Below are 23,980 nucleotides of genomic sequence, written 5' to 3'. Positions count from 1 at the left end.
AAATGGAAATAAAAACAAAAATATACAAATGGGACCTAATGAAACTTCAAAGCTTTTGCACAGCAAAGGAAACTATAAACAAGACAAAAGGACAAACTTCAGAATGGGAGAAAATATTTGCAAATGAAGCAACTGACAAAGGATTAATCTCCAAAATTTACAAGCAGCACATGCAGCTCAATATCAGAAAAGCAAACAACCCAATCCAAAAATGGGCAGAAGACCAAAGAAGATATACAGATTACCAACAAATACATGAAAAGATGCTCAACATTACTAATCATTAGAGAAATGCAAATCAAAACTACAATGAGGTATCACCTCACACCAGTCAGAATGGCCATCATCAAAAAATCTACAAACAATAAATGCTGGAGAGGATTTGGAGAAAAGGGAACCCTCTTGCACTTTTGGTGGGTATGTAAATTGATGGAGAACTGTATGGAGCTTCCTTAAAAAACTAAAATAGAACTACCATACGACCCAGCAATCCCACTACTGGGCATATACCCTGAGAAAACCATAGTTCAAAAAGAGTCATGTACCACAATGTTCATTGCAGCTCTATGTACAATAGCCAGGACGTGGAAGCAACCTAAGTGTCCATCGACAGATGAATGGATAAAGAAGATGTGGCACGTATATACAATGGAATATTATTCAGCCATAAAAAGAAATGAAATTGAGTTATTTGTAGTGATGTAGATGGATCTAGAGTCTGTCATATAGAGTGAAGTAAGTCAGAAAGGGAAAAGCAAATACTGTATGCTAACACATATACACATATATATGGAATGTAAAACAAAAGGTTCTGAAGAACCTAGGGGAGGGACAAGAATAAAGACGCAGATGTAGAGAATGGACTTGAGGACTCGGGGAGGGGGGAGGGTAAGCTGGGACGAAGTGAGAGAGTGGCAAGGACATATATACACTACCAAATGTAAAATACAGAGCTAGTGGAAAGCAGCCACATAGCACAGGGAGATCAGCTTGGTGCTTTGTGACCACCTAGATGGGTGGGATAGGCAGGGTGGGAGGGAGACGGAAGAGGGAGGAGATATGGGGATATATGTATATGTATAACTGATTCACTTTGTTATAAAGCAGAAATTAACACACCGTTGTAAAGCAATTATACTCCAATAAAGATGTTAAAAAACATAAAAATTTAAAATTTAAAAATTAAAAAAAAGGGAACAACAGCTTACTTTGAAATCATCCAAAAAATGAATTGCTGAATGGATAGAGGAGTGAATAGATAGAAATATGATACAGCAAGTTAGTACAATGTTAATTGTAGAACCTATGTGTTAAGTATATGGGTATTCATTATACAAGTCTTTCAACTTTTAAGTAGTTTACAATAAAATATTGGGAAATAAACCCCCAAAAAGGCAACAACAGGGTTGTTGGAAGAGTTGGATCAGATATAGAGCTCTCAGAAATGCTCATGGTAAGTGTTTGTCATATTTTAGAAATGATTATTTACTGTACAGGTAGAAGATGGGACAAGATGATAGATCCCTTCAGCTCGTACAATCTTTGAGTCAGAGCTGTGCTAAGTGAGCCAGAGACATGACAAGCAGAGTGAGAAGCCAGGCCACGTGGCATAGAGACCAGATGGACAGGGAGGAGCCAGGATGCAGTCACAGAAGTATGAGAAACCAGGAGGTATGCACAAATGCAAGGTGCAGGACCCTACACAGGGAATGGCTAACATGGGGCGGACCTTGCAAGTAAAGGCAAATGGCCATTATTACATGCCAAATTAATGTGTTTCTCTCTCAACTATCCCTTTGGTAGGAGACATGCATCAGATTTAGAGTCAAACCTGAGTTCAAATTCTGTCTCTGCCAACTAGGTATGTGACAACAGGAGATATTCATTCAAGCATCTTCTAGACCACTTTTACTAGGAATACCTACCACAATACAAGCGTGAGCCCACGGCAACTACTCTTCTGCTATGACCTTGGGCCATCAGATCCTTTCTCTTGAGAGTTTGAACCAAGAGACACACTTGTGGGAATGTGTCATATTAACTGAAGAGCAATGGGGAGAAGATTGTGAATGCCTGCAACTGAGTTCTCCAGAGGTGACCTGGTTCCCGTCCTTCCTGGGGTCTAGTTCCTTGATCTATGAGAAGCCCCATTATCCTTCCAATAAATTTCACTTTCTGTTTAAGCAAGCTAAAGTTGGCTTTTATTATATATGAGGAAAATATATATATTTACTAATACAATTAGCTTTCTAATAATATAAGAGTTTATTTAAATTTCCAGGCCTTGGTTTCCTCATCTCTAAACAACAACAACAAAAACCCCTCATCTCTCAGTGACTGATAGAAAAATTTAAAAAGACTAGGTGTAACAACTCCACAGTACAGAGTAAATATCCAATAAACATTATTTAAATTGCATCTGAGTTTCACAATCACTAAATCTTTCTGAGTAAGTACTCGGAGACACCTTGTTTAGGTGGAGGATGTGTGGTCATGCAAAAAGAGACAGATGCTGGCAGTCAAGAAGAAGGAAGGAGTTGACTGAGTTTGAAATTTGGTTTTAAGAGAAACTTTTCTGATTGAAATTAAAAAAAATTAATCAGTTACATATTCATGTTTTGACTGGAGTTTCTGTTGGGTTTCTTCATTGTGCTCCTGATGATTCGAAAGGGAAAAATGTACAAAGCAACAGGAAGCAAAAGCTGGATGCACAGATAACATATATTTCTTAATCTCAGAAGGACTGGTCAGAATTTATCTGGCAGTAGACAAGATATTAAAGTACTTTTTATTTGGATTATTCTGTGACTAATGAGGACTTTTATCACCCGAATTGAGTGGTAGGTGGACGGAGGGAACAAGAAAAGATCTAAGATCAGAACTATTAACCCAGAAGTATCACAGCTGAGAAAAAGAATACATTTTTCTGAAATTCAAAACAAGAGGCAAAGCTTAGATGCTTAGTGAGAGATGTCAATTAGCCCCTAGCAGTTATTGTCTTTCAATCTTGCTTTATTTATTGACTCTCCTAAATCCAAATATTTAGTTATCTTAAAAATAAGATATCTTTTTATTTAAAAAATCTCAAGTGGGTGAGTTGTGAGCTTTATTTGGTTATTAGGTCTTAACCATGTGGTTTTCAAATTGTGGTCCCTGGACCAGCAGCATCAGCATCATCTGGGAATCTGTTAGAAATGCAAATCCTCAGACCCCAACCCAGAAGCACTGAATCAGAAACTCTAGCAGTGGGGATCAGCAATCTGTGTTTTGATATAGGGTCTTCAAGGAAATAGTCAACCTTCTTAGGGCTTGCCTTGGATCTTCAATATTAATGGTAATTGGTAAAGTAGTCATTCTTACTCTGACTATACTTAAGGTTAGCCCCATCGATAAGCCTGTTTGGTGGCTATTTATATCACACTTATATTTACCTCTGTCCAAATGTGTACTACTTTCTACTGCCCCAAAGTATAAAAGCAGCAAGCAGAATGGAAGAATGAAAGGGCAGGCCAAGAAGAATACAGAAGGAGGGAATTGATAAAAATATGGCAACTTTAATTTGGGTGATAAAAGAGATATCTAAAGTTTAGATAATAGTGAGGACTTGATGGAAAAAGAAATGTCTCATCCACTGTTTGCTTCTTTCTGCCATTCTTCCTTTCCCTTGAGCCCTTCTCCCCCAATTTAACCAACCCTGCCACCACCTCTCTCACTCTGCATATGCCTTAGAGCTATTTCTGAATAACCTGAATTACAAAGAGAGAGAAGACAAAAAAGGGAAGAAGTCACAATATGTCAACTGAACACAACTATCAACCTCACAGTCTCTAATCTTCCTAGAAGCAGACTTGATTCTACAACTGAAACAGACAATGTTTAAGATCATTTCTACCCTGTAACATCAAGATCCCATTCTCAGAGGCAGTTTAATGTGGGGAACAAAGCTTCAGAACAAAGACTCTGGAGCACACAACCCAACCCCAGCTCCACCACTTCACAGCTAAATGAACTTGGACATGTTATTCCACCTCTCTAAGTATGAGTTACCCCATCTCTAAGACGGAGAGAATAAAGTATCTCTCTTATAAGATTCTTAATGCAGATTAAATGAGATTATCCATGTAAAGCATTTAGAACTGTGTCTGGCACATAATAAGGGCTGGATTCATGTGAGCTATTAGGATCATTACTATGTTGTCTCTAAAACACTTCTCAGCCTTCAGCAGCATCTTGAGCATTTCCAGACATAGCAACAAGGCAGTGAGAAACCAGGAGGGATAAAGGTAAATATGTGAAGGTGGCTAATTTGGAAGGGGGTGGAAAAGCAGCTAGCAACACAGCAGTTCATCTATCTACTACAATACTTTGTTGTAAGGTCTTTCTTTTTAAGGCCCCAAGACTTGTGTTTGAATGACAACAGTCGTTCTCAACAGGTGTTTGGGGTTACTTTGTCCCCCAAGGAGATACTGGTAATATCTGGAGATATTTTTGGTTACCACAACAGGGAGTTGCTACTGGCATCTAATGGGTGCCAGAGATGCTGCTAAACATCCTACTATGGACAAGCTAGGCCCTCACAACAAAAAATTATCTAGCCCAAAACATTAATGGTACAAGAGGTTTGAGAAACCCTGAATTACAACGCTGTTTGAAGTTATCTTAAGAAGGCTTGACAGATTTTTTTTTTTAATTTTCAAAAAGGCAATAGTATGGAAGATTTTGGCACTTGATGGGAGGTGAGAATGGGTGACCTAAAGACCTTTTCAACTCTAAGGCTTGATGTATGCAGTTAATGCTCAACCACAAAACTAAGTCAATAGTGCATTTTCACCCTTTTCCCTTTGCCTAATTCCTTTCCCTGAAGACAAACTGATTTTTTTTTTTTTTTTTTTTTTTGCGGTATGCGGGCCTCTCACTGCTGTGGCCTCCCCCGTTGCGGAGCACAGGCTCCGGACGCGCAGGCCCAGCGGCCACGGCCCACGGGCCCAGCCGCTCCGCGGCACATGGGATCCTCCCAGACCGGGGCACGAACCCGTATCCCCTGCATCGGCAGGCGGACTCTCAACCACTGCGCCACCAGGGAGGCCCGATTTTTTTTTTTTTTAAAAAAAGACGGTTAGATATTGGAAGGTAATCATAAGACATCAGGATAAAATTTTCTCACTAAAACAAAGAACATCAATGATAATCAGATAATTTTAGAGCTGGAAAAAACCTTGGATATGATTTAGCAAATAGATTCTAGTTGAAATCTTCCATTTCACAGATGAAGAAACTGAGATTTAGAAAGGCCAAGAGACTTGATCTAGGTCACATAATACTACAACCATCAGAAGGTCCAGATTCTTCCAAAGAACTTATTTATTACTCACTGATAATATCAAGGGACTTCTCTATGTGCCTTTATTTTGCATTTTTCAATGATCACAGTCTATATCTGTTCCTATCTCTGGAAATCCCTGAATATGGGTCTCACCTGATTAGGTGCTGGAACTGGGAATAAAAAACAAACAAACAAAAAAATTAGGTTCAAGAGATATTGAGCAAAAATGGATAAGACCCGCCTATTGATGAAGCTGTGGTCGCTACTGATAAAGAAAGAGGAGAAATAAAGAGGTGACTTCAGTTCCCAGCCAGGGTGACTTGGAGGATGGTGGTGCTTCAGTAATAGATGGGATAGTCAGGAGGTGGTCTGGGTAGCAGGTACTTATGCTGGGTTTCAGGTGCTGTTCTTCAGTCTGTGAAGTTAGGGAAAGAGATGAGGGGATGAACAGTGTCAGGGAGGTCTGGGAGAACTCGAGTGGAAGAAAACACATTCAGTTTGGAGGTTACAAGGCCACTGTGGCCCCTAGAAGGAGCAGCTTCAGGAGTGAAATCCAGATAACTCAGAGGAACCAAGAGCATCACTGTCCTCTGAGCCCTAGGACCTCTGTCTGCTCAACATGTGCTGAACTGAACACTCCCTGAAGCTCCTGCTAGCCTGATGTGCTACAGTTCTCCTGGAGTTTAAATGATGACCCACTGAACTGTACAATAATAATTATAACAAAGACATTTCCCAAAACTCAGGAGTGAGTGTAGGCTAAGTAAGGGTGGCATGGAAAAAATAAATGTAAGACGGAAAAATGACTTGAGAATGATGCAAATCCTCTTTACTTTATACTAATTTTTTCCACACTCATCATTTCTTGAGAGCTGCTCCTCAGAGCTCCACGAGTCTCATCCCATGTCCTGACTTCTTCCTTGTTTCTAGGGAACTGCATCCATCACCAGTGTCCTTTCCCTTCATCATCTGGGCTCATCAGCAGCACGCAGCAACTTCTCCTCCCTCATCACTGATGCTGAAGTTCCACACAGGGGACTAGGCAAACACCACCCACCACCTCCAGGGTCACCCACAGCTTTTGACCTGGAGACTCCGTCCCAGCAATATTAACAGGAGAGCAAACTAGCCTCAGTGCCCTTCCATCAAAAGCCACGGTTTGGTTCGTGCCAAACCTGTACCCTAAGAAACATTTTTTTGTGTATTTTAATGAACCAATGGGAAATCAAGCCAATGTCTTCTAGGAAGACACGCTCATGCCATGACTTCTCCACCTCTGCCAGACATCACTTTCCTGTATCAACAGCCACTTCTTCCAAAGGCAACTAACAGCTCAGTGCCACACACTGGGTAGCAAGCTGAGAAGAAATGCATCTTAAACTGGGATTGGGATTCTGTGAAAGACAACTGCAGGAAGCTAGCCCTGGCAGCCACAGCGAACGCTTCACGCAGCACAGCATGCCCACACACTCACGGTCACTTACACACACAGCCAGGTATACACTCCGGGTCTGCATACCTTGTCTCACTCTCTCTCTCTCTCACACACACACACATACACACACACACACAGAGTTAAGACAGAGTACACTCTCTCCGTTACACATCCAGGACCATCCATACCATCCACACATGTACCCTCTCTCACCCTCTCTCTCTCTCACCCTCTCTCTCTCTCTCTCACGCTCTCTCACCCTCTCTCTCTCTCTCTCCTCTCTCTCTCTCACACACACACACACACAACGGTTATATACGCACAGCCTATGTTATGTCTCTCTCTCTCACACACACACACCCTTTACACACACTACCTCACAGAGCCAGCAAACAGTTTCACAAGTACTTACATACACAAGTGTAGGGCACTAGCCCCAACCCTAGTGGTCCCACGCTGGAGTCATGTCCTACACGACCAGCCAGCCCCGCTACAGCCTGAGCCGCCACGCAGCCCATCCCTGAGGTGAAGACGGGTCCCGTAAGTCCAGAGCCCCCAGCGCGTCGCCGTCGCGCCGCCCCGCCCCCGCAAACACGTGGGCTCGCAGGGTCGTGACCCCTGCGCCCTCGCCGCACCTACCCTCCGCCTGAGGCGAGGGAGCGAAGCGCCCTGGCGGACCGGACCTGCCACCTCTCGCCGCGGAGCCGAGCTTCTGCCGCCGCGTTCCCAGCCGCTGCCTGCGCCCTCCCCGCCGCCCCTTCGGGTGCGGGCTTCAGCCCCCGCGCTGGGAGGCTGGCGAGCGCGAGGCGCGGGCCCGCCCGGGGCTGCGGGCGGAGGGACCCAGCGCAGGCTCACCGGGGCGGGCCGAGCATCGTCCTCCTCCCGGCCGGCCGAGACTGGCTCCGGAGGCTCAGCAGCCCACAGCCCGCGTGGTCCTCGCGGCCGCCCCCTGCGGACGCCAGGGGTGGCTGTGGCGCGGCCGGGCGCGCAAAGCAGTGGGCGCAGGGGTGACGGAGGGACCTCACCCCTCGGGGCGGGCCAGCGGGGCGCCTTCCCCGGGAGCGCTGCCCAACAGAGGAAGCTAGCCCTGGGCTTACTGCTGGCTCCTGGGTAACCCTGGGCAAGTTGGTTAACCTCTCTGAGTCCCCATTCCTCTACTGAAAGATAATAAACGTGAAAACGGAAAGTGCCTGTGGTGTCCGTGCTAAGGGAAATCTACAGCCTACTTCCTTCTCATGCCTCTGACTCTGCCTGGGCACAGTTAGTTTGGGAGCAGGGTTCAGAGTGAGATCCGCAGTCCCTTAGATACAAGGCTTCCAGGTTTTCCAGGGTCAGTGTTTCAATCGACTGGTCTTCCTAAGTGATCCTGCCAATACTTGTTTTGCTTCCCCCATCTGCAGGAAGCCAATTCTCCCAGCTTTTTCCACTTGTGACCTTGAGCATGTGGTTAGACCAAAGCCCAGACCCACTGCTCCCATCTGTAAAATGGGGACCATAAACTCCCAGTTGTGTTGAGACTTACCAAAGCTCCTGCCTGTGTGTCACTAGTGCGTTGTAATATCTGTGAAGAACTGTGAAAGAATGAAAAACATTTTTCCTCAACACATTTTTCCAAGGCCTCAGATTCCAGGGACAAAACAATTCAAGAGTTAGGCCACTTGGGGAAGGGAAGAGGAAAGAAGTCTTCCTTTGATGAGACAGGTGAGGGGCCAAAGGTCCTATAGGTAGGATAATTCACCCCCTCTAGGACCACAGAGTCTGTGTGGAAGCCTGACAAACAGAGGAGCTGTGACAGTAATTAACCTACAAAAGTAAATAAATCTTTCCAGACAATCTTAAAAATGATTAACTTACAAATGTGAGCACAACCCAAGTGAACTGGAAATTTAAATTGACCAACGTATTCATGCCAGAAACTTCTGAGCTGGTCGCTTTCTCAGATTCTCTCTGTTGATATTCCTGCCTTTCTCTTCCTCCTTCTTTTGCCAACCTGGTCTGTCTTCCTCGTGGTCTGTGTTTCTTCCCCATCTTACTTGTACACTTTTTCTCTCTTCTATCTCTCTCTTCCCATCTTAGTCTCTCCCCACTCTAGGTGTCTCTTCTTTACCTTCTTTGTGCCCTGTCTCTGTCTCAACACTCCTCACTCTCAGCCATTCCCACCCATTATTTCTCTCCCTGGATTGTATATGTCTTGAATCTTTATTGATCTTATATCCCCATTCAAAATTTGAAAGTGGAAAAGTTGTCAGTTTTTTCTCTAAGGATCCAAACTTAAATTTACCACTATGCCAGTTCCCTAAACCAAATATTCCTGATGAATGACACCATTATCCTCACCCTCCTGGGAGTGCAAAGCCTGAATCATCTCTGACAACTCTACCTCTCTTCCCCTTCTCCCCAGTCTCCACTCAACCTCTTCCCATTTCCTAGGGAGTTTCTCCCCACACTTCCACAGGCAGCTGTTCTCTCCTCCCTATTCCCATTGGACTGAATCAGATGTGATTAAGTTAAGGATCTTGAGATGAGAGATTATCCTGGTTGCACAGGTGGGCCTTCAGAAGGGTCCTTGAAAGTAGAAGTGATGGGCATGAGAGGAGGTCAAGAGTGATACAGTGTGAGAAGGACTTGAGCAGCTGTTGCTGGCCTTCAAGGAAGAAGAAAGATCCCAAGCCAAGGAATACAGAAGCTGAGGTGGGGGCAAGGAAACAGATTCTCCTCTAGAGTCTCCAGAAAGGAAGGCAGCCTTGAACACACCTTGATTTTAGTGCCATAAGACTCACATCAGACCTCTGCTCTAGAGAGCTGTACAATAACGAATTTGGGTTGTTTTAAGCCACTAAGTAATTTGTTGCACCAGGAATAGGTAACTAATACAATGCCTCTCTTTTACTTATGGAGGTACACATGAATGCCTTGTCTTATTATTAACAGCAATCCAACGTAGCCCCTCTTTTCAGCCTTCTTGGTATACCCAAACCTTGTGTTTCAAGCAATCTGTTCCCTGAACACTTGCTTTTCTTTTGTCTGTACCAGTGCTCACAATGTCCTCTCCAGAGTGCCCTCCTCCAGATGCTGCCTGTCCTACCTCTCTTCAGTGCTCATGGATTCCATGGAGCTGTTCATGATCTCTCCCTTCCTTGATTCTCCAGAACTTTGTATTTTTCAAGGTATATTCCATTTCAATTGGTGCTTTCTAATGGGAGAGAAGGGAACGAGAGAGAAGAATGGACTTTACATGCACAGGTTGAAACTGCTCCAGGTTCTCTGTTCCCACAATGCTGTTTTCCTCTCTCTACTGCAGCAGTTACCACCACACTGTGTGACTGTGAGTTATTTAAAGGTCTGCTTGGACACTGAATAGTGAGTGCCTCCAAGGTGGACAACAGGTCTTACCTCCGTTTCTACATCCCAGCCCCTAGATCCATGCCAGGTACACAGTAGGGATTCAATAACCATTTCTTGAATGAATGGATGAAGAGACCAAGTGCCTTGTCTGGCTGTGTTGAACAGACAGGGCTATTAATAATTTTTTCTTGTACCGTCTGGCTCTATTTAATTGCGCTGGTCAATTGAAGCACCTCAGTTAATGCAATGAGGTTTTAAATGGGACTGCTTTGATTCATAGCTTAAATCATAGACTTTTCTTTCCTTTTCTTTGTTTTATGTTTGTTTTTGTTTTTGTTTTGCTTTTGCTGAAGAAAACTCCCACAATAAAAGTTCCTTTTTATCCACTTCATTTAAAAGGGGCTACTATTATAAGTAAAGTGATTATAATCATGCAAACTCTTTGGCCCAACAATTCTACTACTTAAAATGTATCATAAGGATAATAAGCCTATGTTTACAGAGGTTTGTCTAAGAGCGTGTTCAATTCAGGATCTTTTTATAAGAGTGAATAATTGGAAATAGCCCAAATGTAATGGGGGATTCTCTAAATAGATTATCTCTACCATGAGATACCATTCAGTTATCAAACATTGTTTTGTCAACTGATATTTATTATATAGAAAGATGTTTATGAATTTTTATATTCTTTTTTATGTTTATCTTTATTTTCTAACTACCATATAATAAGCCTATATTTAAAACTTAGGTTTAATTGTTTTTTTTTAAATAGCTTTGCCTCCAAAAGGAAAATTGTATAAAACTTTGATATTTTTCCAAATTCCAAGAAAATTCATCTACAGATGAGATTTAATTCTCTGACTATGACAAAAGAAGGGGAAAATCACAAAAGGCTTGAAATATAATTCATTCCATTAATTCATTCAGTCTGGGAACATTTATTGTACCATCTCAATTAAGGCCTTCAACAGCAAGCAACAGAAAAGAGCTCTAGATAACTTAAGCAAAAGGGAAATTATTGGAATGTTATTTAGAGACATACAGAATTGCTGAGATACTGGAAGCCAAGCTTGGAGAATCAGGTACCAGGAAGAGTTCCAGAGAACCAAAAAGCAGAAAGTAAAGCACCTGGTTCACAAAGAACTCCATCAGGACCGCGTGCCATCCCTCCTGATATGGCGAATGGCCTCTACCAGTTCTCCAACCTTGGGTCACTCAACCAAGTCCAAAGTCACTGGAGGAGAACACACCAGACAGGCTGAAGTTAGCTTTGTATCTCCTCCTTCCCCTGTTCTGAATCAGAGAGTGAGGAAGGAAAGATCTAGTCCTTTCACCAAGACTACACACAGTAGGGGAGATTTTACTTCCCCAGTAAATTTGGGGTGCTGTTAGGAAGGCAAAATGGAAGCTGACAGCCTGAAAATAATAAATGGCCACTACGAGCCCCTGAGATGTGCCAGGCATCAGGCTGTTCTGCCTTCCAGGCCAAGTTTCCCTGCCAGGAAGCCTCTGGTACAAATAGCTCAGTGGAGCTACCAGGCCAGAAACACCATTCAGAGGAGATTAAGAAAGCTTTAATTCTATTATTTCATTTATAAACTTGAAAATGTAAAGTTTTTCTATTAATTTATTCGAGTCTGCAGAAAAAAAATACTATTTTTTCTCTTCTGGTTGTCCACACTTTGCTCAACTGGTACAAATGTCCTGTTACGTATTTACTGCACAGCGGCCTGCCACAGACGGAAGCACCTTATCAGCAACATACCATGGGGGTTACCTTGAAAGTTTCAAAGCTTGTTTTAAGTTTATTTGACTCTGGGTGCCTTAGTTGCAAGATGGAGGGGTGTGTGTGTGTATGAGAGAGAGAGAAAGAGAGAGAGAGGGAGAGAGGGAGAGAGAGAGAGAAAGAAAGTAGGCAGAGACAAAGAGGAAGGAACAAAGAAGATGAAAATCAAATTCCAAATCCAAACTGCTGAAATAAATCAATACTTCTCTTGAACTCACAAACTTGAAGTCTGCATACCTTCCATCCACTAAGAGCTGCTAAAAATTTAAACAGTTGGACAAAGAGTTTTAATGCAGCTGCAAAAGAACGGAAACCAAACTGTGAATACCTTTCCTATAATGAAGCCAGAGTGGCTGGCTTCATTTCAATAAACACCACATAATAAATAAGACCCTAGAACAAGACACTGTGGCATCCCTGGGCACATGTCATTCACATGATTCATTCACTGGAGTCCTCAGTTTACCTTGTAGAGCAGCGGCCCCCAACCTTTTTGGCACCAGGGACCGGTTTCGTGGAAGACAATTTTTCCATGGTCGGGATGGCCGGGGGGAATGGTTCAGGCGGTAATGCGAGTGATGGGGAGCAGCAGATGAAGCTTCGCTCCCTTGCCGCTCACCTCCTGCTGTGTGGCCCGGTTCCTAACAGGCCACGGACCGGTACCAGTCTGCGGCCTGGGGGTTGGGGACCCCTGTTGTAGACAATCATTCTACGTCAGGAAACAACTTCTAACAAAACCTCCTCTAAATAAATTTGAAAATGGAGAAACATTTGCAATTTGTTGTTTGTAAGAATCAAATTTCCCACAGAGGGTCGTGTTTATTCTTACTTTGCTACACATCCTGGAGTGTATGATTATCTCCCACTCCCCCAAACCCAAATCAGACCTGATGAGCGAGGCTTGTTGCTCAGACCCCTCAATTCAGCCTCCAGGGAGCTTTTGTCCTGAACTCTGCTACCTCTTCTACCCCAGCTCACACACTCTGCTCTCCCACTGAGTTCTAGCCATCCTGGGCTATAGGTTTTTAGTCATGCACGGCTCTCTGGCCTCAGGACCTTTGCGTTTACTGTTTCATAAACCTGAAATGCTTCTCCTCTGGTTTGGCCTAAGTATCTCTTTTACAGAGAGGATTCCCCTTGACCAGCTATCCCTCATCCCATTATTTTTTGTTCTAGCACTCCGTTTATGTCACCTACAGTCCTCATCTCACTCTGTAACTAATTCATTGATGTATTCTTTTTACTTGCTTACTCTCTGCCTCTCCAGTAAAACATAAGCTACTAGAGGTAAGAGACTCTGAACTTCAGGAAGAGCCTGGCTTACAGTGGATACTCCTTGGTAAGAGTTGAATGGATAGAAATACGAACGGACAGTTGGATTTGCATTTGTGTTTTCCAGTGGGTCAGAGTTGCCCAAGAACCAAGGGCCCTTGGAGGCCAAAGGAACCCACAACCCTGTGAATGAAAGGATGATCATGCACTTCTGTGAGAGGATGTGGCTTTGGGAGATAAAGACTCGTGTGCAGGAGGGGCTGTGAGAAATGGAACAGGTGGTTCAGATGCTATGACATTATGTCTGCAACTGAAAAGTGCATGAGGATCCAGAGAAGGAGGAGAGAAGCTTCAGGTTGCCTCTGGCCAGGAAAGAGCTGTCCAGAAGTCAGTCTATTCCAAAGGGGATTAACAGTATTGAGCAAGAGAGTATGAGACCACAAGAATTCAAAGATAGGCTCTTTTTAGTAACTTGCTATGTGGCAAAGTCTGTATGAACCTGCTTTGAACACTGAACAGCCGGATGCCTTAATTAGCAGAGAATAGAGGCAAATAAAGGGCAGCCAAGCAGAGTTATCACTGTCCAGATAAGAGGCTCCTGGCCCTTTTTGGTGCTTTGCTGTTCTTTGTCCTCTAGTCATCCTGATATTGTTGGGTTTAATCTATTTATGTTTGAAACGGCCATTAACTAATCCATGTTTTATTATCAATAAAAATCAAATAAATGAATATTTAGTCTATTGGGAAGGAAAACTGGAAAATAAAATCTTCCAAGAACAGCCAAGACACAAGAAAAACATCATGAGTGTGATCTGCCAGGTAAAACTCTGGCACAACAGAAACTGTACAACTTATTTTAAAATGTGTACATAGTAAAAATTAACTGTATTTTGTGGTGTGCAATTCTGTGAGTTTTAACAGATGTATAGAGTTATGTAACCACCACCACATTCAGGATATGGTAAAACTAATTTTAACATGGACCAGGGTATTTGGGGATATTCTATTTAGTGGGATATTTTTGACTAGTTTTGCCTAATATGAACAAGTCTCTTCTCCCTCCACACTGCCCATCCTCCCCTGCCTTATATCAGTTTGTACCACTCATAAATTTGGAAGCTTTTTCCCTGTAACTAGAAGATGGGGCTCTAATGAGGGCAGAAGCTACAGTGGGAAGAAGAGAAAAGTTGGGGATATGGAGTGGCCTCTCACCCCACCAGATCCTTTGGACTGGTTTAAGTTGTAGCAAGAAGGAATTAGAAGCAAAAACCAATAGGACCCTTCAGGAAGGATTTGTGAGAGGCTGGGCACAAGTCAATACTCTGTGTTCAGGGCCCAACTAATAAGCAGAGCTCAGACCCAGGGAGGAAGCCCGTCCTTGCACCTGGAGAGGCAGGCCATTCAGAGCCAGACTCGTTGGCACAGACACCAACAGTCCCATGAAGGGCAGAGGCAGCAGTGACCTGTCACCAAGAAGCACTGAAGGCAACAGAGATGGTCAGAGCAAAGAGGGACAAGGTGAGTATGGCTGACATCCTTGGATTCCAGGTACATGTGTAGAATACCTTTGGGGTCTCCCACAGATAATAAGGGGGCACTTACAATAGGATGGTTAGTGGATGATTTGAACTATCATTTTATGTGTAAAGAAGGGCAATCTGGGTAGCTAGGGGGTTGGCAAATATCTGTCCCACAGAAGTTTTACTGGTTTCCTCTGTGGCAGACCCTGTGCTCTACCATGGGGATATGATGAATAAGATAAGAAGATGGATCCCTCTTTTCAAAGCACCCAGAGCCAATTACAGGAGATAGGGTTGGACACAGATAATTTCAACACATTGTAAAAGTTAATAAGGTAGCACAAGTGGTAAATGGAGCTCATGGTATGTGTTATTGTTATTATTTTAGTATTACATAACAAACATTTATTGAGTGCATATGATTTGCTAATCACATTGCTAAAAAAGGTTAAGGAACTTGGTACTGAGATGACATGACATGGCTAGAAAGGGTCAGAGTCAAGGTTAGAATTCAGGCTGTCTGACTTTAAAGACTTTGCTGAGAGCAACCATGAAATAAAAATCATAATAATAACAATCTATAAGCAACATTAATGGTTGATGATATTATATGTATTGGGCGCTTAACTATCTCATACTATTTCAAGAGCTATTATGCAGAGAGACACAACAAAATCGGGCTGGATTTTTCATACATGAGAAAGTGAAACAGGGGCCAGGATATTATGGAGAAACAATTCAGCTTGGTGTAAGACTGTCTCAACATTTGGAGCCGTCTAGCACTATAGGTATCAAAGCACAGGCCGGGTGCCATCTGCCAGGAATGCTGAAGCAAGAACCCCTGTTCCAGGTGCGAGGTTCAACATCACCTCTGCTACTCCCCCAGCTCACTGATTCTCTCATGCTGAAACTTGAAAAGCTCAAGTCTCTTTTGCCAGCTCCTTCTCTGGCTAACACTTAAATGTCAAAGCCCTTCCTCTTCTTCTACTCTCTACAGGCCCCTATACTATTTCATCCACTGTGCTTGCTTTATCATTTGTATGCTAAGAGGTCCCAAATTTTACACTCTAGCCCAGAATTCTTTTCAGAGCTCCAGACCTACATCTTGGATATAAGATACCCAGGCTGCTGGTCTTGGGAGCACTTGGTCTAATTTGGCCTAGATGACCATGGAAAAGACCTCTCTATGGAAAAACACAAAAAGGTGAATCAGTTTAAACAGGATCTTAGAAAACTTATAGAAATGGTAAAGGTGTTTGGTGGTGTTTAAAAACAGAAGGACTGGGGGACTTCTCTGGCAGTCCAGTGGTTAAGACTCCACGCTTCCACTGTAGGCGGCACGGGTTTGATCCCGGGTCGGGGAACTGAGATCCCGCATGCCGTGCGGTGTGGCCAAACAACAACAGCAGCAGCAACAACAAAACTAGAAGGATTTTAACCTGAGTGGCACAGACTTGCTGCTTTGACCACCTAGCATACCATTTGGATGTTCAAGGACAATATTTATAATATCATAATGACTTAAATGCTATTTTCTGTTTTAAGCTTCTAGAATCAGCCTAGGGACATTTAAGAAGACTTAACTAGGATGGTCAGAACGTATATTTCTCAATCTCAACATTATATAAATAAAGGTAAAACTGGCAAAGTTTGAGAGGTAAAAGTGAGAAGGTGTGGTAAATGGTTAAACGTGTGGTAAATGTCCTTATCATACAACGTGGGAGTCAAGAGATGTCCAACCCTGTGATTAATGGAATAAGAAATGAAGGTTTAATTGTGCTATTTAAAGTTGTAGAGGTGACCAGAGAAGGAACTGTGAATATGATATTGGGAGGTCAATGAACAACCACAAATGAAGAAATAAAAAATGTCCTTTTCTGGGAAGTGAGATATAGGATACAGTATCATGAAATATTCCAGCCAACTCTGTCATTCTAGGCAGAGCCCATCTGTGGGTAAAAACAGTGCATGAGGAGGATGAGCCACAGGATCTCTGAGAAATGGAACGCAAGTCCAATGATGTTATAATCAGCTGGATCAAACTGTACCTGAAGCCATAGATAAACTTTGAATTATTTAGTTATGTAAAGCAAGATATTTCTTGATTGCCTACACAGTATTCTTCATCTACTTCTATGGGTAATAAAACCCCAATTTTATTCAGTGGTGCACTGATCCCAAATAAATGACTACATTCTCAAACTCCCAGAACTTGGCTGAGCTCTGGCCAATGAAATTTAAATAGATGTTCTGTATGGAACTTCCAGGAAGACTCCTTCAAGTTTCTTAATATGGCTAGAGCATGCCATCTTTCTTCTGCTCCTTACTCCTTCCTGTTGTGTGGACGGAGGAGCTCCAGAAGCAAGCATTCTGAAACCTTGAAAATGGAAGCCATGAGGAAGTGGGGAAATTAGAGCCCAGGTCCCTGATGAATGTGGAGCTTACATAGCAAAGATTGACCGCATATCTTCAGGCATCTTTTTACTCAAGAAAATATATGATAAAGTGTTTAAGCTACTATTAATTTGTACTTTCTGTTAGATTCAGTAAACCTATTCCTAACCAATACAGCTGATGTTTCTGTAATTTGCAAAATTGAACAGTCCTGATAGATGAGCTCAAACGAAAAATTCTCTTCTCTGGAGACAACTGATTCTTGGATAGTTGAAAAAATAGACAGATGACTATCTCTTTCCTATAAGCACTGCATTATTTGATTTTTTTAAAACTTTGATGTAAAAAATAAAATATGAAGACAATATAATAAGTCATGGAGAGGCCACAGAGTAAGAAGTAAAACACCAAAATACATGATTTAGGGGAGCTCTAGGGCTACCACACATGAAGATTAATGTTATACAGAATGCAGGATAATTCTCCATCTAAGAGAAATTTTAAATTATGGAAGAAATCACTAGAAAACACTGTGTATATGTATATACACACATACAAACATATTCAAACAGGTCTCATAGACTACTAAATGATATGTAAAAATATTCACAAAATAATATGAAGAGAAAAAAATGGAATGCCTAACAGCACATTTAATAGCATCCTACTTGTAGAAATGCCTGTGGTACAGGACTAAAAATCTATGAGGAATTTCCTGAGGAATTTCCCCAAATATTAGCAGTGGATGTCTCTGGGTGGCAGAATCATAGTTCATGCTTGCTTTTTTTACTCATACTTTTCAGCATTTGTCAAATTTTCTACATATTTTACTTGATGATCAGAAAAAAGCAATACACATTTTTCCAAATGTGTTTAAAATATTTTTTAATTGAAAAGAGTCCTGAGCATTTATAACACAGCTATTTTGGAACACCAGCTGGCATCAGCTGTGTTGAGGGAAACTAGAGCAGGGGATATGACCACACCTGGGCTCAGAGTGATGGGAAATGAAGCAGCCTGGCCCCAAAGGCTAACTGGGCTGTCCTCACATTCATGCCAAGGGCCACACTCTCAGGGCTAAGAGCAGCAGGTGTAGCCTGAGAGTGCATTCCACATACTCTAAACAGACATGAACACAGGAACACAGCCACTCACCTCCATGAATGGGCAGCTAGCCCCAGGCAGCCAGGTTTTACTGTGGCTTCTTTCATCCTCTATCCAGGGATGGACCCGGAAAAGTGGAGTCGGGTAAACAGAGGAGCACGTGACAGGGGCAAGAAGTGGCACACACTCAGGGCTGGTGTCCTTCTGCACACATAGGTGATAAAGCCTGGCTTTGTGTGTTTTACAGCTTCCAGTATCTTTCTGATCCAGAAGGCAGCCTGGGTCGTAAAGTACCTTGAGGAAAGAAAAGGAGAAAAGGTACAAAGTTGATATAGATATCTCTTGTTGGCGCCAGTAATTACAACAAACTCCAGATTAAGAACACAAAGTCAAAGAGGCACATTTTTTTTCTTTTAAAACAATTGTTATTTTATATTGGAGTATAGTTGATTTACGATGTTGTGTTGTGTTGTACTAATGTTTGCTGTACAATGTTCAGGCGTACAGCAAAGTGATTCAGTTAAACATATACATATATCCACTCTTTTTCAAATTCTTTTTCCATTTAGATTATTACAGAATATTGAGTAGAGCTCCCTGTGCTATACAGTAGGCCCTTGTTGGTCATCTATTTTATATATAATAAAATGTATATGAAGAGTCACCTTTGAAATGAATTAGCCAATTGACTTTTAAAAACAAAGCAAAATCATCATGATTTTAGGGAGAAAATGAAACACTGTAAATGTCTACTAAGTCTGGGAAGAGTGATTTGCGACGTGTGTGAACACATTTATGAGTGTGCGTGTGTGTGCACGGGCACATGGGCATGCATTGCTGTGACAGGCAAGATGCTTTAGGAAAAATGGAAACTCACTTTCCATCACAGAGCTTAACATTTTGTCACTTTCCTTTGCCTTTGGTAGTTAATAAAATCAATTTTGCAGTAATCGTAGAGGTCCCTGCTCCAAGGGAATGACTTTTTCCTTTAAACTGGGTATATGTTCTTTTCAAAGAGAAATGAGATCAGAATTGGAGGCAAAGATAGTTGAGGAGTTAGTCCATAGTACTGTGGCTACCAGAGAAAGGTGGATTCAGTGAGAGAGAACCACGGAAGCATACCCATGGTATCTACGTCTTGAAAAGTACTTGTATATTTCATCATTCATAGGAGTTGAAGCTACACAGAGAGCATCCAAGTTACAAGCTTTATAACACTGGACAAGCTACTTCCCCTCCATAGACTTCATTTCTAAAATGAGCATAACCATGGTACCTACCATAGGATTGCAGTAAAGATTAAATTAGATAATACATGTAAGTGCTAAGGTACATTATCAGGCATGTGAAATTTACTCAATAATGAGTTATTATTATTATTATCCCTCTTCAATCATAAAATGAGGGATGAGATTAGACAGTCCCTCCCAGCTTTGATATTTTAGCATATACTGTCCAACAGAAATATACATAAGCTACATAATTTTAAATGTCCTAATAGCCACATTTTACAAAGTAAAAAGAAACAGCTGAAATTCATTTTAATAATATGCTTTATTTAGTTGTATACGTATGAAAGATCATTTCAGCATGTAATCAATATAAAAACCATTAATGAGATATTTTGCATTCTTTTTCTTGTACTCAGTCTTTGAAGTGAGTGTGGGTGACACTTAGAGCACAGCTCAACTCAGACTAGTTCCATTTCATGTGCCCAATAGCCACACATGGCATATTGAAGAGTACAGTCCTAGAATAACAATGAGTCCAGTTTTAAACTTATTCAATTTGTTTTGGCTGAAGGACATCTAGAAAGCAATGCCTCCAAGTTATTTGAAGGTTAAGCATTGGTACCTTGGATGAGAGATTAGGCTAGAAATGGAAATGAAGCAGCTATTCACATTGTTAATGCCACAAGCACGGATGACCACTACCAAGCCTGAAATCCATCCTAGGGGGTCATCTGTTAGGTTAAGGCATTCTTAGGTCCACAAAAAGTTTCAGGAAAATATGTTACCTTGAAGAACAGTTGCTACCACTATTTGGATCTCTCCATGGGCTGATGAGAGAGGAAGAGCAATTACATTATGCTTTCATTCCTGATTAAAGCCCAGTTACTTAACAGTGACTGTATCCTATTTACTTATTTATTTTTTAAGTTTTTTTCTTTAAAAATTACTTAGCTACAGATAACGTGTCTAATTCTTTTTAGTAAATTTATTTTATTTTATTTATTTATTTTTGGCTGTGTTGAGCCTTTGTTGCTGCGCACGGTCTTTCTCTAGTTGCGGAGAGCAGGGGCTACTCTTCATTATGGTGCACGGGCTTCTCACTGCGGTGGCTTCTCTTATTGCGGAGCACAGGCTCTAGGTATGCAGGCTCAGTAGTTGTGCCTCGTGGGCTCTAGAGTGCAGGCTCATTAGTTGTGGCGCACGGGCTTAGTTCCTCCACAGCATGCAGGATCTTCCCGGATCAGGTATCGAACCCGTGTCCCCTGCACTGGCAGGCGGATTCTTAACCACTGTGCCACCAGGGTAGTCCCCCTATTTATTTTTAATAATTAAAATAGACAAGCAGAGTTGTAATAATCATCAAAGGAATGTAAAGATAGTTTTATGTTGGTACTTGAACCAGAAAAACACTGACAGTGAATTGTGAAGCAAAAGAGACAATCATGATGTGTGTGTGTGTGTGTTTGACCAGTGAGGCCACATGACCTGCTCAGGAAGGACTGACTTTGCTGTTGACTCAGAAATCCAAAAAGATTTCGAGGAGACACACACTGGAGAACAAGGAGGAACAAGGAGACAGAATTGCAGGGCAGGAATTGATAAGATATTGAAACTGTCACCAGATACTTTGGTTGATCTAACCCAAAGGGGCTATCTAATGAGCCTTCTCACAGGCCATAGGAAAGAGTTCCCCCCAAATTAAATCATTTTCAGGGCTCTACACACGGTGGAAACTGCTTACTCTCATGGCATCCATCTATAACAACTAGGCTGTGAAATGTAAAGTGATTACACCTTTGAATCGATTTATTTTGTCTTTTGATGAGCAAAATGGATGGATTAAGTGCCCAGACGTTGATTCTACCATACACAGGCTTGGAGTCTGGCTCTACCATCTGACCTGGAGCCTAATCTCTCTAAACCTCGACTTACTGAAATGGAAGCATGGCAGCCCATCATTCACAGGAGTGTTGTAAGGCTTGAGCGAGGCATGCAAGCCTCTAGGCTCAGTGCCAGGCACCTCGTTGTTATTATCATTTGTTCTAAACTCTCTCCCTACAAAGTTTTAACGTGGCAGATCATAACCAAGAATAAGCATTTGGATAATTCTATACATTTTGCTCCATATTATGCATTTAATTATGCTGGGTAGTTGCCGGGAAAGAATCAATAAAAATGCCAACAAGGAAGGCAATTTTTAAAAACATTATTACCATGTTCAAATACAGAAGTAGAAGGGAAAAATGTATTCTGGCTTCATGAGGAGAATCTTTAAGGTAGCATTGTGATTCCCACTGTGACACAATAGAATCTTCTGGGGATGGGAATTCAATATAAGGAAATTAAGTTCTGAGCCTCATTCAAAGGAGTTTAGCTATTAAAATATGAACATATGGCCTCACTTATCAGATAGTTCCTGGTCCTGAGAAACTACTCTGGTTTCCCCTCTATGTACCTCAGATTTCTCATCTGTAAAGCAAGAGCATTGTACTAAGATCCCGCATTTCCTTCTGCTTCTCACATCTTAGGATTCTATGTCTGGAGCAGAATTGAGTTCTGCAGATTCAGTTAATGAGCATTTGACAGAATGAAAATAATTAGCTTTTGAAGGTCCTCCCTTGCCTGGGAAGGCAGATCCTCCCTATCATTCTTGGGATTATAGGATGCAGGATCAAAAGGAAATGATGTGTGTGAGGGTAACAGAAGGAACATGAGGATATGGGGAGAGAGAGGGCAGAGAAACTGGAAGGGAGAATCTTCAGTTTGAGAGGTAGCTAGGAGAAAGCAGGAAAAGAGAGAATTTGAAAGTCCTTAGGGATTATGTTTCCACTTCAGTTGTTGAGACATATTTACAAAGGATTTGGTTTATTTTTAAATGACTGTACATAGCTGGATGTGTTTTGATAAAATACTAGTCCTAGACCAACCAGGGCACCCCCCTCTATCACCCCCTAACCTGTGGCATTATCAGCCTTCCTACTGGCTGGTCAGTCACCTGGTCAGGTTTACCCCCTTTCAGATTGATACACCCCTCCCCACCCCACATGTACTCTAAGGCGGCGGTCCCTGACCTTTTTGGCACCTGGGACTGGTTTCGTGGAAGACAATTTTTCCACAACCTCGGGACGGGGGTGTGGCGATGGTTCAGGCTATGCGAACGATGGGGACCAATGGGGGGCGGCAGATGAAGCTTTGCTCGCTTGCCCGCTGCTCACCTCCTGCTGTGCAGCCCAGTTCCCAAGAGGCCAAGGTCCGGGGGTTGGGGACCCCTGCTCTAAGGTACTCTCTTACGTGATATTATTGAATACATCCCAAAGGTGGCTATTTGACCTTTTTGATCTGGGAAAACCTAAGATGACAAAAGTCTAGTTATTTCCTTTTCTTACATAGTTCACAATTTTCTTTACCTAGACTCATGTCAATCGTTTGCACAGGACATAAGCAATGGTCAGGATGTATTTTTTACTTTTTGGAGGTTTAATTCCTCTTTTTTTCCTTGTGTGCTTCAACTCTTCTTAATGATTTTAAATTGAAATTGGAAAATAATTAACAATTGATGAGAGAGCTCCTCCCACTCTCTCTCCCTTCCGTTTTTTGGGTAGCTACAGGACAATATTCAAACACAGTTTAGGCACTGTCTCTCCAGAAGCTCTTTTGACTTCTCTCTTTGCACTTGACACCTTGTGCAAAGCCCATCACATCACTTACTACACTGTTTTGAAATGACTCAGGTAGTGGCCACCAAGCTTCCTGGTAAGCACTATCTCATTCACCTCCTTTTCCACAATGCCAGGCACAGTATCTGGCACTGAGCAAGTCCCAGCAAGTACTTGTTATCCTCAACCACCTGATGAACAGTGAATTTTGAAGCAGTTCCTGAAGAATCCCTTATGTCCATTTTCCTTTACTGAAGCCCAAAGGGGTGGGGAAAATAGGGAAAGTCCCTCTCTAGGTTCATATGGGAACCAAAATAAATGCAGTAACAATTAGAAGAGAAATGAACATACTAAAAATATCATTTTACAAAGTAAAAAGAATGTCACTTCTTTAAGTATTCACATTATATTTGCTGCCCTTTCTTTTAGGAAAATGTTTAAGACAGCTTATAAAACAATAGCTTTTTATTACTTAAAAAGCTTACCTCCTTTATCCTAATAATACAATTTATTTGTATAGTGTTACGGACCAAATGTTTATGTCCCACCAAAATTCATTTGTTGAAATCCTAACTCCCAATATGATGGTGGAGCCTTTGGGATGTAATCATGTCACGAGGATGGAGCCATCATGAAAGAGATTTGTGCGCTTGTAAGAACAGACAGGAGAGAAATGATCTTTCTCTCAGCCATATGAGGATGAATGAGAAGCTGGCAGTCTGCAAACTAGGAAGAGGACTCTCATCAGACACCAGAACTGCAGGCACCTTGATCTTGGACTTCCCAGCCTCCAAGAACTGTGAGAAATAAATGTCTGTTGTTTAAGTCCCCCAGTCTACGATATTCTGTTATAGCAGCCCAAACTGACTGTGACAGAACAAAAAAATATATAGGTTCCTGCAGGGTCTGTATC

At 42.1% G+C, this 23,980-nt stretch overlaps 1 protein-coding gene across 1 annotated transcript in view; it reads right to left on the bottom strand.

The window, feature by feature from the left end:
* Window positions 1-8,354, bottom strand: part of HTR4 (5-hydroxytryptamine receptor 4) — a 149,365-nt gene extending 141,011 nt beyond the window's left edge. The window contains exon 1 of the mRNA XM_082623089.1: window positions 8,281-8,354. The gene's annotated coding sequence lies outside the window, so the exon portion shown is untranslated. The remainder of the gene's footprint in view (window positions 1-8,280) is intronic.
* Window positions 8,355-23,980: the final 15,626 nt, after the last annotated feature.

Source organism: Mesoplodon mirus (assembly GCF_964341445.2).
Source record: "Mesoplodon mirus genome assembly, chromosome: 5".
NCBI classification, from domain to species: Eukaryota; Metazoa; Chordata; class Mammalia; order Artiodactyla; family Ziphiidae; genus Mesoplodon; species Mesoplodon mirus.
This window is presented reverse-complemented; position numbering and strand designations above follow the sequence as displayed.